General features: G+C 40.0%; 1 long non-coding RNA gene across 7 annotated transcripts in view; it reads right to left on the bottom strand.

Moving 5' to 3' along the window:
• The window catches only part of LOC132219748 (uncharacterized), an 801764-nt gene that overhangs the window by 528299 nt on the left and 258430 nt on the right, over window positions 1–15035 (bottom strand). For 2 of the 7 annotated variants that reach the window (XR_009449597.1, XR_009449596.1), the window contains one exon: window positions 1540–1631. The exons of the other annotated variants lie outside the window; for them this stretch is intronic. This is a non-coding gene — a long non-coding RNA (uncharacterized LOC132219748). The remainder of the gene's footprint in view (window positions 1–1539; window positions 1632–15035) is intronic. 7 annotated transcript variants of the gene reach the window in all.

Genomic DNA, 15035 nt, shown 5'->3' with positions numbered 1-15035 from the left:
ACTATCACTGGCAATGGAGAAGAGGACATAATCTAAATTTCAGCAACTCCTTCAGTTTCACTGCAGTTGGTTTTTCTTTGGTTATGTTCAAGTAAAATTAAGAAAATTTTTGCTTTTGTTAAGTATTTTCTAGTATGCTTTCTTCTTTGTACTTTAAAAAATATTTTTAAAAATTACTTTATTATGCACATTTATTAATATGAAATAGTTATTATGAAATAGTTAATATGAAAGTTATTATGTTTTAAAAGGTATATGCTTACTTAAGTTTACATAGTGATAAATCACTATTTGACAGTGTCCTGAAATCAGAATTATTGTTCAACAGTAACTGATGTTCTGAGGGATTGCTATGTGCAAAGTGGTCTACCAATGGCCTCCTATAAACAATGGCATTTTCTTTAAACCTCACAACTTCGTGACCATGTCCTCATTTTAAAAAGGAGGAGGAAAGTAACCAGTCCCAGGGATGTAAGGTACAGCATAGGGAATATAGGCAGAAATACTGTAATAACTGTGTAAGGTGTCAGGTGGGTATTCCAATTATCAGGATGATCACCTCATAAGTTATATAAATTTCCAATCACTGGTTTGCACAGCTGAAACTAATATAGCATTGTATGTCAATCGTAATTGAAAAATTAAAAAATATTTCTGGGGTCTTCATAAAAAGTTTTATAGTCATGGGGGAGGGGGAGATGAGGAAATGAAAGCTCACATATGTTAAGCAATGACATCACATACTTCCCAGAGGTGGAGAGGGAGCACAAATCCATGTTTTTAATTCCAAGTCTGCTTATTCATTTATCAACTGTGTACCGAGGCCCCACTCTGTCCCTCACATTATGCGTGCTCCACTATTATGGCACAATTCCTAGACTCCCTCCTCATGACTAATTTTAACTAAGAATTTCCTCTTTCAGTGGTTAAAGAAAAGCGTATGGCCATATTTCATACTGATTCAGACTCTAAACCACCCTAAAATGGTACATCTATTCAGCTTTCTTTTTTAATCTTCTCTTTGAAGATAAAATACTCATTTTTACATATAAGCTGCAGATTTATTTAAAAATAAAGTATACTGGAATTGGAATCAGGGACTTTGTTTATGATTCTTCCGCTGTGTATTTAAGCTTTGTGTACTTTCAATATGTGGCTATTATTTCACAATTTTTTAAAAAGTATTTTAAAGAAGACTGTTAAATACAAGCATGATTTACCAGTTTGTCTCACTCCAAAAATTAAATGTTGATCTGTAATAAAGAGTAAAACAGATTAACCATGTTTATGTAAATGTATATGGAATTGTTTATTATCTACCTATTTTTATGTATCAAATTACACTGCCTCCCTCAATTAGCACTCTAAAACAACAAATATTTATTATCCACAGATGCTGGGTCAGGAATCCAGGCACCACTTAGCTGGGTGTCTCTGGGTCACTCTTTCTCACAAAACCAGAATCAGTGTGTTGACTGAGGGGGAAGGAGGAATGGGCATCATTGTGCTCAACTGGGGAGGAGCTGCTTCCAAACTCACCCAGGTCTCAGGTCTTCGCTGGCTGTTGATCAGAGTCCTGTTACATCACCATGTGGATTTCTCAATAGGTCTGTTCACAACATGGCAGTCAGCTTCTCTGAGAGAGAGAGAGAGAGAGAGAGAGAGAGAGAGAGAGAGAGAGAGAGAGAGAGAGAGAGAGAGAGCGCCAAGATGGAAGCCACAATCTTTTTATAACCTAATCTCAGAAGTTATATTCAGTCATTTCTGCTTTATTCCGTTCATTATAACTGAGTCACTAAATCCAGCCCTCACTCCGGGGGTGGGTATCACACAGAGGGTAACGAGCTGGAGGTGGGGTCATTGGGAGTCATGGTGGAGGTGGCTAACTGACTGGAAAACCACGTACCAAAATGCTAGCAGTGATGACCTCTAGTAGTGAATTGGAATTATGGGTGGTTTTATATTATTTTTATTGCTTCTCTGCTTTTCTGAATTGTCCACGATACAGGAAAGGTTGAAAACACGGTCTCGGTGTTTAAATGCTACTCTAACACTCACCATCTGGACAAGACGCAGCCTTACTTAGCCTTGATTTCCCCAGTGCCTACTTCTTTTATTTTATTTATTTATTTTTTATTAGTTAAGGTATTACAAATGTGTCCTCATCCCCCCTGCCTACTTCTTATGATTACTGTGAAGATCAATGTGATCTATATGTAAAGCACCTATCCATTAGCATATTTTAAAAATATATATATTTTACTGGTTTTAGAGAGGAAGGAAGAGGGAGAGAGAGATAGAAACATCAATGATGAGAGAGAATCATTGACCGGTTGCCTCCTGTATGCCCTACCCTGGGGAGCGAGCCCACAACCTGTGCATGTGTCCTGACCAGAAATTGAATCATGACTTCCTGGTTCATAGGTCAACGCTCAAAGACCAAGCCACACTGGCCGGGCTTATTAGCACATTTTTAAGAGCTTATCAAATATAGACATTTTTCCTGGATAAATATATAATTTTTAAAATATTAAAAAGAAGGTTGCAGAGTTATAATGATACAAAAAGTAAAATCCCATTTATGCTCACATTACATTTGCATTAGCAGGAGAGGGATATGAACACATACAGCACAGGAAAAGTGAGAGCAAATAATATAAGCAAATGCTCAAATTTGCAGATCAGATCATAGATGAAGCCATTGCAATAAAGAGAAAACAGAAGGGAGCAGTTGTGTAGAGGAATGCATTTCAGAGGAGGTGGGGTAGGCTGGGCAGGCAGAAGTCAGAGTTAGAGGATCTGAAATTCTGGTCAGTTCCTCATTTACTGTCTCCTCCAGCCACTGAGGATACAGTGTTGAATAAGGCAGAATGTCTGCCCTCAGGAAACTCACAGTCTAGAAGGTAGGGACAGCAATAAGGACATCCCCTCAAACGATTTGGTGACTTCAGAGATAAAAGTAAGCATTTAATCAACAGCTATTTATTGAGCACCTATTATGTGCACGGCATACCCAAAAGCGTTACTCTCAAAGAGCTCATTGCAGGAGATGGACAACTTAACAGGCCGACTCAAGACAATGTAATAAATGATAGATGAGGAGAGAGTCTTTTTAAAAGATACTGTAAGAGATGGGAGAGCACAGGAGAGCAGAGGTGTGGCGTAGGGAGTGAAGGAAGGTTTTGTGGGGAAGGTCATGTCTAGGCTGAAACTATGTTAGCTAAGCCAAGGGTAAGGAGAGGAGCGTTCTGGTTGAAGAAGCACCCTAAGGACATGGTGCTAGGACAGCCTAGAAAAAAGTGACATGACTGACAGGCAACAGGCTGCAGGGTTGGACAGCTTAATCACAACCACGTTATGGAGCATTCAACATCACAGACAACAGAAAGCGGGGTGCATGTCTAAAATCTGCAGGCAGCAATGGCATAATGGATGCTCTGTTTAAGGATGGCCTTGTATTGCCTTCAGAAGAAGTATGGATAAGTGGTGGGCTCAGCAACAGGGGAGCAGATGACCTTGGCATCAGAGGTCGAATTCACCTTGAGTAGTCCTCCCAAGTGATTTCCTTAAATGCCAGTAACATCTGGGCTAGAAATCCATGGTAGCTCATTCTAAGCTCTACAGAATCCTGTGATAACTTGTAGAAACAATTAGTCTCATGCGTCATAGATAGAGTATCACAGAGAATGATAGAAAAGAGAGTGCTCCAAGCAAATTGAAAATACAAGGACTCAATTGGGGTTCTCTTAGAAGGAATAATCATTGGAGAGGTGCCAACAAAAGCAGAGAAGAGCCAGAAACAGGTGGGAGAAATTATTAGTCCCCGCCAAAGTGGGACAACCATGTGATTTTACTATTCCAGAGCAGGGTGACTCTGGGCAAATCCCTTAATCTCTTTGACCCAAGTTTCACATCTGTGCAATAGGAATAATAACCACTATTTCACAGGACCAGCTCTAAGGATAAAAAGAGATTATCTCCATGAAAGAACAAAGCACTGTCCAACTGTAAGCTAATTTTACTATTATTATCAGACAGGGAATAGAAGATGATGGCAAATGTTTAAATTATGGAGTCCAAGCTTGAATTTAAATCCCAGTCTTTCAATTACTAGCTGTATGATCTAAGGCAAGTTAACATCTCTGAGTCTCCAATTCCTTGTCTACAAAGAAGAAAAAAACAATACTAGCTACTTCATAAGGATTTCATGCAGCAAACATGATGAATTCATGTAAAATGCTGTAACAATTCAGGCATGTAATAAACTCTCAATAAATACCCACTACTATTAGTAGTGGTCATTGTAATAGTAGCAACAGTAGGTACAGTACTATTTCTGGACTCTATGACCCTGATTTTTGTATGGAAAATAACTTTGGTGTAAATAAGATTTAATTAGAAACTCCAAGTAAGATTATGCATTTTGTGATTTTCAAATCTAGTGGCAAGGTTGCCAGATGAAACATGAGGAAACACACTTGGAGAAGTTACAAGAATTTCTTATAAGCACACACCCAGAAATGGCTAAGCAAGGAACTGGCCTCAAGTTTCCTGATGCAAAACCCAGTGCTCTCTCTGATAAACTGAGCTGTCTCCCCATGCTGGGTCTGGCATGCTTTAAAGAGGATAATGTGGAGACCATCTCACCAGGAATTTCCTTTCAGTTGAGCTAAAATCAAACTATATGATGTTAGCGAGACTTGCTGTTGCTTTAAAAGCTTTTGTCTTGTCTGGTTGTCTTTCAGCTTTCTCCTCCAAGAGGAAATTTTCAATTACCCGTTAGCTTAATGTTGCAAACATTTGTTCTTAAATGTACTCATTCATTCTTGTAGGTGATTAAGGATGATGGGTATATAAATACACAAGTACATAAATGACAAGCCCAACCGTGTACATATGGTAATTTAATTTGGAGATGAGTACCATGTTTATGCACTTCTATCAGGCTGCCGCCTTTCGATGAACGTGCAATTTCTTACCCACCATTTTGCCACGGCCAATATTTAAGGCAATCTCCTAAGTGCAGTACTAGAGAAAACCATCAATGCCATCCAGATCACCTGCAGCTGGGAAAACCCATCTATGGGGTTCTCTCTGGACCCTAAGTTTGGGGAACTGATGCTCCTTGCTTCATTAGTGCTGCGTTGGTTAGCGGGTGCCCAGTGATTCAGAACCTGCCACTGGGTGAAGCAACACTGATCCTAATGGGAGCATAAGATTTAAGACCAAGTTCGATCATTTGACTGAAAACTGCCAAGACTATTTCTATAACCATCACAGATGATGGAATTTTCGAGTTATTTAAATAGAGAGGGGAGGACACCAAATTCAGCTAAGTGAGACTAACCAGGGTAAAAGGTGAGGAAGTGCATTCTAGAAAGCAGGAAATGGGTGAAAAACTAGAAGGCCTTTGTGAGGGGACCTACAGGAAGTTCGATGTTGCTGAAAACAAAATGGTGGAGTCGAGCCAGGTGGGCAAAGCCCGGGTTGTGGAGAGTCTCCCATGCCTCACAGAGGGACGTGAACTTTTTACCCCGAGGCCATGGGAAGGTTTTACGCAGCTTCCAGATGACCCCTCTCCTCTCTCCACAGCAAGGAGGCGTGGCGAGTGATTCCAGGAAGCCAAGAACATTCTGGGTTGTCAAAGTCAAAACTGAAAATCACCCATGACCATGAGCAAAGTTGAAATGTGCATAGAATAGGCTTACCAGGGCTCAGAGCTAAGCAATGGGGGCCCTTCAGTAATAATGTGAAACGAGAATTGAGACTCTTCTAGGTCTTTTTTTGCACCCCTCAGGGCGTTGGCTAGAGCTGAGCTATTGTACAACTGTAGCTTTTGCAAACCTGAGCTCCTGAGTTCCTTTCCTCAATCTGCCCCTTCTCCATTCCTCACACTGCAACTTTACCTCTCTCTGAGACTCTGGGGTCCCAGGGTTTGAAGGAAAACTGAAAGTTCCAAAAGAACCACAGTCACCTCTGGTGTTATCTTCTCCTCTGACTCCTCCCGCACAGTGTACCCTCTTCTTTGACTGCACAGATGTTGGGCTGACTCGGAATCCGGATGTTGTACTGAAAGAACCCTGGGCTTGGAGTTCAGGCACTGGGTTTCAATTCTGGTTCTGCAGCTTTCTGGCCATCTGACCTATCAGTCTACTTAACATGTTCAGCTTCAACTTTCTCATCTGCAAAACAGGAAGTTAACTAGATGATGCCGGAGGGAGCTGTAACTCTAATATTCTGTGGCTTTGAGAATATCCTGTCACTCATCATTGTTCTGGATGCTGAAGACACCAGCCACAATCTTGCCATCATGATAAAGCCATAATATTCATAACTGGAAGGTAGCCAAATGATTAGAGACATGGAAAACTCTCCAGCTCTGTTGTCTCATGAGAAAAGAGGCTACAAAGAAGTATAGTATGACTTCACTTTAAAAAATATGTTTTTATTGATTTTTTCTTAGAGAGAAAGGGAGAGGGAGAGAGAGAGAGAAACATCGATGAGAGAGAAACATTGATTCGCTACCTCCTGCACGCCCACTACCAGGAATGAAGCCAACAACTGGGTTATGTGCCCTGACCGGAAATCATACCAGTGGCCTCATGGTACATGGGATGACATCCAACCAACTGAGCCATACCAGCTGGGCATGACCTCATTTTTTATAAGACAAATATGTACAAAGAAAAAATACCCAAAGGACAGTCTCATGGTTATCTCTGGTCATGAAGTTTTTCTTTTTCTTTGTTTATTTTCATTTTTTTATATTTTTCTTACAAAGGAGGTATGTGATTTTTACAAAAATAAGATTCCTTTTTCTGGAGCACCATGGCTCCCTTGATCATTCTTATGGGGAATTAATGAGGACTTTGCTGATGATATAACATTTAATCTGGAATGTGATGATCAAATAGGAATAATTGATTTCTCGGTAACCCCTCCTTCCACTCATTGTCTCATTCTTTTCTTCTGAATACATTGTGGTTTCTCATGAGTAAGCACCAACTTCCCCCACTAAAGCACACACTGCTTGAAGGCAAATGGCAATTCTCATGTATCCTATCTAAAATTTCCCCCAGAATATAAAAAGTAAATAAACTTGCACTTGTGATGAGGGTGCTGATTAACACCTAACTCTACTCCGCCCCCTCCCCACGCGCCCCCCCCCCCCCCGCCCCTGCTGTGGCTTGAACCAAAATCCCAAACAAGTATGGCAGTCATTTCACAGGGGAAGCTGAGTAGAGGCAAAGGAATAAACACAAAGCACAAGGGACCTGAGATGTGGATGGATCGACCTATCCCCTGGAGAAGCGCAGAGTCATTGGGGAAGGGCAGAGAGATGGAAGGGATGAAAGAAGGGAGAACTCTCACTTCTTGGACCTAAGCTAAAACAAGGTGAAACCAATCTTGGGGAAAGAGCAGCTGTCAGACACACAGAATCTCTTTAAATACCATCTATCTACATGAAGATATACATAAATCTCTTTAAATACCATCTATCTACATGCCAACAAAGCCCAAATGTATGTCTTTAGGCCAGATGCATCTCCACAATTTGAGACTAGTTTATTCAATGCTCTACTTGATATATGTCCCTGGATACCTAACCAACCTCTCAAACTCAACATATCCTAATTCAATTCCTAATCTTTCCTCCTCAAACTTGGGCTAGCTGCAGCTTTCCCATCTCAACAGATGACAGCTCATCCTTCTGGTTGCTTGGGCTAAAATCTTGGAAAAGGTGTCATCGATTCTCTCTCTCTCTCTCTCTCTCTCTCTCTCTCTCTCTCTCTCTCTCTCTCTCTCTCATATTCCACACTCAACTTGTCAGAAAATACTCTTGGCTCTATCTTCAGAAGATATCAGAATCTAATGACTCCTCACCAACCCTACCGCTACCACTCTGGTTCAAGCCATTGTTATTTTTCACCTGATTCACTGCAATAGCCTGACTTTCCCCCTCCTTCCTTAACTTCCTATAGTCTCACTAAGCACTGCAGCCAAAGTGATTCTCTTAAGATATATATTATTTATTTTATGACACCCCCCTATTGGACTGGGTCCCTATTCACTCAAATAAAAGTCAGAGTTTTTGTAGACAGAGGTTTACAAGATCCAATGTAATCTGGACCCCATTACTTCTCTTGCCTCATCTCACTCAGCTATTGTCCCATGATGCTTGTTGCCACTCCTCCTACATAATTACCTACTGCTAATTATTCATGGCTGTGCGCATGCATTTTATCTAACTGCTTAATAATATGAAGAGTTAATATCTGAAATGTCATATTTGCATGGAAGTAAACAAATTACTTCTTCATGTAATATTTCATTTAATTAGCACAACTGTCCTCATGAACTAAGTAGTAATTTTCCCATTTCACAGATAATAAATCTGAGCTCAGAGAGATTAAGTAACTTGTTGAGGGTCACATGTTTAGTAATTGTGTGCTTATATTCAAATATAGGTCTGTTTGACCCTAAGGGGAGAAAAGAGGACTTAATATCCATTGACTCCAACTACATTAAGGCCCTTTAGTTGATAATCTCATTAAATTCCCCTTTAATCTATTATCTTCTTTCCTTATATCCATTATACAAGGTGTCATACGTAGTAAAAGATCATAAAATGTTGACAAACATCATCATTATCATCATCATGACATTACAAATTCTATCTTTTGAGTCTTTGCTTCAGATATCATGGTTCGTCTTCTTTTTATTTCTTCATTCATTCATCAAAGAAAGAGACTCATGCGTAGTAATGCTGGTGAGTTAAATTCAGTGGGCAGTCACTGTCTCTGTTTCTTCTTTTTAAAACTTTTTACCAATTTCTTTTCACCATCTGCTCTCTATAGCCATTCCCAACGGAAAGCTTGGTTTGCTGTATTCCTACCTAATTCCCTTCCCACCAGCAATCCAGTTCTACTTGCCAATTATATGTTTCCAAGTGGCCTCTCAAGTATTTTTGTAAATGTCAGTAAGGTTTATCTTAGCATTATTCCCAAAATGGTTCGCCCATATCCTGGGATGCAATTATTTTTCTTCCTTTACAGAAACTGCTCAGAGCTTGATCAGCTATATCTAGTCAACATGTATTTTTTTTAGCTCCTATTATAGGCCAATCCCTATTCAGAAATTGGGAATGGACAGAGATAGGACACTTGTCCCTGTTGTGGCACAGCAATGGATAAAGATAAGAACCAAGGTAATTTTAAAATATAAATATCTGCACTAGAAGATGTCTAGGAGGTCAATCAATCTTCATTTTATAGCTATTAAAACTAAGTTCCAGATTTTTTAAGGCAGTTTCCAGTTTTTATGAAAATTATTTTTATCCCAATAGGTTTAAAGTTTGAAAATGGTTGTGTATTCATTTTAAAAATACTATTTTAAAGCAATTTTAATGTTTCATAGTTTTGTTCATTAAAGATGCCAATTAGGGTTTGTAATTAGCATGAGGTTGTGTTGCTATACTAAATTTATTTCATTCCAGCAAAGTTAGAAAAATTTGACATTTTGCTGAGTCACTCTATACATTAATTAGAAGACTAAACAGATTTTTTTTTCATTGTAATTTCTACAATTTTTTTTGGATGCCTAAGGAGTCAAGAAGTATAGTTTAGGAAAACTTATTAAGATGGGCGACTAATAATGTCATGACCAGAGCCCTGCTTCTTATTGTCTACTCATATCTCTTCATATCTCACTCATTCAGCAACCCATCTGTGTTATAGCCATTCTTGTATGTACTGTGATACAAAGAGCTACAGAAGCTCCCAGAGAAGAAGAATGCTGAGAATTGTGGGCTTGTGAGCAGCAAACCACTCAAAACAGTGAGACCAACTATCCTAGACCAAGTAGAGGACTAGGGAGCAGAGGGATGGAGCAGGTAGAAAGGGATCTGGCTTTAAAACCATTTATATTGTATTTCATAAGAAGTAGGAGGCAATTAGGGATTCTGAATTAGGAAAATAGTATGAAGACTTTATGTTTCCCAAAGGCAGCAATGTAGAATGTATATTAGCATGGGGGAGGAGATCAGAAGCATGTAGACCAAGTAGGAGACTATCACAGTAATCTAAGCAAGAATATATGAGGGCCAAAACAGTGGAGGGGAATATATATGAGAAATATTTATTAGGTAGGATTCGAAGAGCAGAAAGAAGGAGTTATAAATTGCTGCATATGTCCTAACAGCCAATTCATTACTCACTTCCAGTCTCCTTTTTTGAGATCCAGGTGTCATGTTCCACATGACCCTCTCCAAGTTGGCATCAGCTTATTGGACCAGGGGTAGACACCTGACCCACAAATGGACCAGATTTTCTTTACTGGAAGTTTCACTGTAAGACATTGAGACTTAATTGTCCATTCACTGGAAAGTCCTGGAGATTAAGGTTGGCACCATGGAGAAACTCAAGGGTCAAAGTACATTTGAACCATGATCACATAGTTGAATGCAGTATCTAGGGTAGAGAATGGAAAGAACTCATAAAGGGGGGAGTGGGGTATGAGAAGCATGTCATCCCAGAGATGGAGCAAGGGAGACAGGAATAGGGAAAAAGGAGAGGAGAAGGGACAGAGACCTGGGTAATGAATCATAGTCTCTGAATCATAAGAAAACAAATTAAACATCACTCTTCCTGCAAAGCAACAAGATTTGCCTATCCCACCTGAAGAAGGTGTTGAACAGAACATTGTATTCCACCTTAGAGTGGCTCCAGGAGACAGAAGAAGAAATCCTGGTAAAGAAGACATTAGGAGGCACTGTGACCCAGGAGACCAAACATGGCACGAAGACGTGGTGACACATAGTGCTTCAGAAACATGACAAACCAAAGTGTTTACCTGTTTTTTGTGCTGTTTTTTTTTTTTTTTTTTTTTTTTTAAAGAAAGGAAGCCTTCCACAGGCACAATTGGGTAACCACAGTCATTAAATTTACACATTTGTTTAGCAGTAGTAAATTGCAGTGCCACATTTTGGGGTTTGGAGGTTTTTTAAAGAAGAGTTGTGGTGAAGGGCAACAACAAGCCTCATTGAAGAAAAATAAAAATGCATTTTTTTGCTGGCCATTGTTCCAGGTGGACAGAGACACAGAAATTGGCAGGACATTTCTCAACCATGGAGAAGCTCACACTCCTGAGATCATGCTAATATAGTGCTACATGTTTTACTGGAAGTTTGAATATGAAACCCTAAGAATCAAGATTGAGATACTTACACGAGGCAAGGAGAGATGGAGAAGTATTTTCCCAGGAGGATGCATTTGAATATTACACAATAAGCAGATGTTCACTGGACAACTAAAAGTAGAAGAGTATGCCATGGCAGAATTACCACACATCTTCTCCCAATAGTGTTTCATACATGTAGGTAATGATTCTAAAACGAAACTTTAAGCCTCTTGAAAGTAGAGTCTAGCCCTGACCAGTGTACTGTGACGTTGTACTGTGACAGAAAGGTTGCTGGTTCCATTCCCTGTCAGGGCACATGCCCAGGTTGCTGGCTTGGTCCCCAGTAGGGGGCATGCAGGAGGCAGCTGATTGATGATTCTCTCTCATCATTGATGTTCTATCTCTCTCTCCCTCTCCCTTCCTCTCTGAAATAAAAAATATATTTTGAAAAATCTATAAAAGAGCCCAGATCTAACAATAGAAGTTTTGTTAAATAAATCACAATTTGTATAAATGATGAAATACTGGGAAGACATTAAATGAGTAATTAGACTAATAACTAATGGCTTGGAAATGATTTATAATATGATCTATAAAGAAAAGTCAGATCATAAAGCAATATATGCAGTATGATCCCAATTTCATATCTGAAATAAAATGCAGAGAGAAAGCTGGAAACATTTGCTCAGCAATTTCTTTGTGGTTATTTCAAAGGAGAGGAATTATGAGTGACTTCATATTTTTCTTTGAGCTTTACTTTCTTTTTTCCATTTTTAAATCAAGCACTTAATAGACCCTTAATTGTTGAGCATTTGGAATGTTTCCAATTCCTATTATTGGAAGGAAAGGTTTGAAGGACATTCTCGTACATAAATATTTGTGTGTGTCTCTGTTAATTCATGTAAGTACAATTTTGGGATCAGGAAGTATTCCAACAGGGACTATGTTACTTTAAGATTTAAAATTTTAACTTAAAGGAAAACAACAAAAACAAACAATGGGCACTGGAACCAAACTGCCTATGCTTGAACATGAACTCTACCACTTCCTAGAATATCGCCTCCAGTAAGTTCCATTAGTCTTTTGTGCCTAAGTTCACTTATTATTTCATTCTATTTTAATGTGTTTTTACTGATTTCAGAGAGGAAGGGAGAGGGATAGAGAGAGAGACAGAAACATCAATGATGAGAGAATCACTGATCAGCTGCCTCCTGCACACCCCCCGCTGGAGATCAAGCCTGCAACCTGGGCGTGTGCCCTGACCAGGAATCAAATCATGACCTCCTGGTTCAAGATCGACGCTCAACCACTGGGCCACACCAGCTGGGCAAGTACACTCTTTTTAAAATGAGGATATTAATTGTACCGTTCTCCATGGGGCTGTTATGAATATTAGTTACTGCTTTAATTACTGTAAAGGCTTACAAATGCCTGGAATATTTTGAGTGGTCAATAAATGTTAGAAATCATGAATTTTTATTGTTGATAAAAAGTTTTCTTATTTTGTTTTTTTCCTGGTGCATTTTTTGGTCACTTAATGTTTTTCTGTTAGGATGGAATCCCAGCCCCTGCAACTTATCCTTTGTTCTCACTTCTTCCTGGCACCGCTGTAGCAAATGCTGCTGAAGGGTAATTCTAAAGTCACAGACTACAAACTATGTCTTTTTGCTCTTGATATGAAAACTTATTTTAAAATATTCTTTAAACTCTCCAAGCACGAGTCACAATATATTTAGGCCTGGAAGTTAGTTAGGATGTTAGTTCTACAGTGTCAAAATCAATCCTGAAAGAACACTGGGATCCCTAAAGGATTTCAAGCTTCACTTTTCAAGGGAATTTTATAGCTCAAATAAGCATTTGTTCCTAACATTTCCCTCTGGGGCCTCACTGAGCTATCAGATGAAAGCAGGAGAAGGGGTCTTTTCTATAAAGCAGAAGGCTCTCCTGCCAGGAGCAATTACTTATCGCCGAAGAAAGCAGCCTTTACATTTTTGGGGGGTTTTTGTAGAACATAATCCTATCACATAAAATATTCTGTTCCACAAAGCCTTATTTGCAAGATGAGGCTCCTGAGGAATTCAGAAGTGGTCTGCGTGCTAGCAGAAGCAACGAGTCCTTTTCGGAATCCTTCCTCTCCCCCCTACACATCTGTAACCGACAGAGGAGCGTGTGGGACTCAGAGGAAGGAACTGAGGGTGGAAATGGAGACACCTGGTCTTTCCACTTGCTCTAAACTAATTACCTGGGTGACCTGTTCTAACAATTACAGCACAACTTCTCTGAACTTCAACCATCTATCTGTACAACCGAGGCAGAGAATCAACCGGCATCCAAGGCTCCTCTGGGTCCAAATATTCTCAAACATGTTTTTCCTTATTTTGCTGTTTCCTTCGAGACTTGGCTCAGAGTTCGGAATGCAGTATGACGTCATTAAATAGTACAACAGAATTCCCCTCAGCACTTGGAGGAAAGGGTGAAAATTCATGTGCAAATACCTTCTTGCTTGGCACACAACCCATATTTATAAGGTACCTATTAGGTGTCGGGTACTGTCACGTGGTGAGGGCATGTTATGAGCAAAATCCAAACCATCCCTGTCTTGTGAAGTTACATCCCATCAGAGAATTAAGCAAGTGGCGACAATTCCTTTGGATGGATGCTGTGACCACAGGGATAGCCAGCTTTGAGAGGCTGGAATTTTGAAGCTGGACCAACAGTAGATAAGACACTGAGGGGTTGGATCCTCTAGACAACCCTCCCTGGCCCAAGGCTAAGATGTTCCTCTTTGGGCTCCATGGCATCCCGTGTCACTGCTATCTGATCCTTTAACGTGCTGCATTGCAAATGTCTATACATATGTGTCTACTCCCATTAGACTGCATGGACTGCAAGAAGAAGGACCATTTTAGTTTTATTTTGTGCCTCTACCTACAACCCCTACTTTAGCACCTAGCACATCCTTAATGCTTCGGTGGGGCCCCCAACATGATTGTTGACTAGAAATAAGAAAGGATCCCTTTACAATTTTAGAAGAACAATGACAGATGGTAGGACTCAGGATCTAATCCAAGTCCAGTCAGTCCAGGAATCAGGCCCATCCCAGCCCAACATAGTCTTACATAGAAAATGTCCAAATAAAGGTCATTCTTTGATTATCTTCATTCTCCTGTAGAGTTTTCTTTTACTGCCCATATGTCTGTTAATTCCTTCCTTTAAGACAGCCTTGGGCAAACTACGGCCCGCGGGCCGAATCCGGCCCTTTTGAAATGAATAAAACTTAAAAAAAAAAAAGACCGTACCCTTTTATGTAATGATGTTTACTTTGAATTTATATTAGTTCACACAAACACTCCATCCATGCTTTTGTTCCGGCCCTCCGGTCCAGTTTAAGAACCCATTGTGGCCCTCGAGTCAAAAGGTCTGCCCACCCCTGCTTTAAGAAGTCACCTGGGCCCGGCCGGTGTGACTCATTGGTTGAATATCGACCTATGCATCAAGAGGTCGTCAGTTCCATTCCTGGTCAGGGCACATGCCTGGGTTGCAGCTCGATCCCCAGTGAGGGATGTGCAGGAGGCAGCTGATCGATGGATGTTCTCTTTCATCAATGTTTCTATCTCTCTCTCCCTTCCCTTCCTCTCGCTCTAAATAAAAGTCAATAAAATATGTTTTAAAAAATAAAAAGTCACCTGGAAGCACTGAAGCTTAGAGATGATGTTGGCAAAAGCCTTTGACCTCTCTACCAAAAGGTGACCGCATACACACGCAGAATAGCTTGGCATCCCTCTGGTGTTTGGCAGCCTGGTTACTTTAGAACTTCCTCAAATTTGCATCCTTTGTTCTTTCTGCTCTGCAGCCAA

Source organism: Myotis daubentonii, chromosome 17, assembly GCF_963259705.1.
Source record: "Myotis daubentonii chromosome 17, mMyoDau2.1, whole genome shotgun sequence".
Classification (NCBI taxonomy): Eukaryota; Metazoa; Chordata; class Mammalia; order Chiroptera; family Vespertilionidae; genus Myotis; species Myotis daubentonii.
Note: the sequence above shows the minus strand (reverse complement) of the source record. Positions and strands in the feature narration are given on the sequence as shown.